The following is a 2,427-nucleotide window of genomic DNA, read 5'->3' on the forward strand; positions in this document are numbered from 1 at the left end:
AGTCCTGCGAGGAACCCTCCGCCTGGTGATTCCTCCCTCCTCGTCTGAGTTGGAGAGGTGACCGTGGCCTTGATCCTGATCCGGAGCGTGAACCTGTCCTTGACCCTGCCGCATGCAGAAGTGCTGCCTGAAGCTGACGTTGTACCTGGGGAACCAATACATACTGTATCGTAGACAAAGAGTGACATATACGGTACTGAAGCCAAGACGAGCAACACATACAGTTTTTATCTCTTTGCACCATACGCGGTATATAATCTATACACATGTAGTGGGCAAAGGGACAAATGCAAAGCAGAAGCAGAAAATGTAAAAATCATATGCTGACAGCATACTGTTTCAAACAATGCAGACAGTGCATTGTTTATATAGAGAAACACAATAAATACAACGTACATTTTAATATGGAGCAAATTCAAAAGAGGAGATAAATTAAAAAAAAAAAACTAACTTGACTGCAATTTGACATGAAAACAGATATAACTTTACATGCCATTTCTGTAGAGAAAAGTGCATGACGTGGCACTATCACAGTATTCAAATATACGAATAAAACATGAGAACAGAAAACATACATGCTGGGAAATATACAGCTGTAGCCACCTGAAAATCCACACACTGTTTCCTCAATCATCAGTTTGTGAAATGGTTTTCAATACAATTTGTAATTAGTTTCTGTTCTTTTTTGAATGCCAGAGAGATAAGGCCACAGTGTGCTGCAGCTCTCAGGAGTAGAGAGTTTCTCTTTCTAAGATGGCTGCCACTGCATATATTATATTTCATGCATGTTGAAGTACCTCTTGGCACAAGACATGGAGCAGAACCTTTTGGTGCCTCTGAACTGGCTTGCAGGAGCAAAGTTTTTACAGTACTCACACTTCAGCACTGAGGGGAAAGTTTGGAGGAAAAACAGAGCAGATGGTAAATATATCATTTCTATGATTTGTAGATAAATACATGTGTCGCACTAATGCTAAATGAATCCAAACAAACACACAGATCTGCAAATGCACTCAAACTGATTTACGGACTTGTTCCTTATTCAACAACATGAAACCACAATGGGAAAAAGAAGAGTGCGATGATATTTCACTGTGCTGTTACGTTGCCTTCCAGTAAAAGTCAAAGGTGGGAAATTCCCAGCTTAAAGGTTGTGATTAAAACCTCTGTGCGTTCCTGTGGCCCAGCTTGGACAAGTAAGGGTCAACCAAGGGTCATTTTGTTGCCTGCCCTCCATGTCCATGCTGTGTTAATTATATTTGGCAGGGTTAACTGGAAAATTAGCATGGACAGTTAGCTGTAAGTGCAAATTAACACTTAAAATGTATGTCCTTACTTACCCTTTAATTACAAAACTGTTTTGAAATATTTTAGTTATGTGATGCTAAAATCCAATTTTAGGGTATTTTAAGGATAAATATTATAAAGAACTGCTGAGAAACTTCCCAGATGGGAAATGCGGACCATGTTGCTTAATTGGAATTCTGACTTTAAGCAAATAGGCAATTTTCTACCCTCAAACATGTCTGAACGACAGCAGTATTGTCAGAGCAGTTACCTGTCGCTGTTGTAACAGTCTCTGATTGGTTAGTGTCCGGACTGTCATTAGTTAAATCCTTCGCCAGCGGAGTCCTTTACTCGAACCACATACCTGCTAATCAAAACACAAACCCCAGTAAAAAGTCAGGGACAGAGGCAGACCGATCGTCATAAACAGTGGCATTGGTTACAATGCGGGTACTAGAAAACTACAAATCCCATGTACTCACAGGGAAAGGCTCTGCCCCTTCCTGGATGACAAAGCCCTCTATGAGGTGCGTAAGGACGCTCGGTTTAACCACGGCTTGGGGGGGAGGAGCTCTCTCACCCTGGCCGCAGACCCCACGGGACACTGCCAGCACTGGGGAGGGAGGGGAGGTGGCTGGAGGAGGAGCACCAGAACCTGCTGGGAAGGGGGAGGGGAGAAAGGAGAGGGGTAGTAAAAAAAAAGAGTAAATATCGTGTTACAGCAGCAGCGTTGAGCCTGCTGAGAACAATTCATCGATTTGTTTCTATGTCGCTACCTGCTTCGAGGGGATTGGTCGGGAGTGCTGAGGGGTGGTCTCTGACTGGCTGGAGCCGTGGAGGGGAGGGGCCGTCTTCATCATTGGCTGAATTAGAGTCTGACTTTCTTTTTAGTGAGCCAGTCAACTGCTTCCCCTAAAATAAAATCAGTTTAAACAGGTAAACGGATGAAAAGCGGAATTTATTTAAAGCCTTCAAGTAAGGAACTTCAGACTCATGCAGGACGTTGGACCACCACTGAATGACATTTTGTTTCCAGAAGCCGTTTTGGATTGCTTTGGGTTGCAACTATGTACGTATGAAGTGGTCAAGTTGAGTCATTTTTATTTATACAGTCCAAAATCACAAGTTTATCTTAGAGGG

General features: G+C 42.8%; 1 pseudogene; it reads right to left on the bottom strand.

Annotated features, from left to right (window-relative positions):
* The window catches only part of LOC118343225, an 11,790-nt pseudogene that overhangs the window by 4,091 nt on the left and 5,272 nt on the right, over window positions 1-2,427 (bottom strand).

Source organism: Morone saxatilis, unplaced genomic scaffold, assembly GCF_004916995.1.
Source record: "Morone saxatilis isolate NCDOM2014 unplaced genomic scaffold, NCSU_SB_2.0 Contig9, whole genome shotgun sequence".
Taxonomy (NCBI): Eukaryota; Metazoa; Chordata; class Actinopteri; family Moronidae; genus Morone; species Morone saxatilis.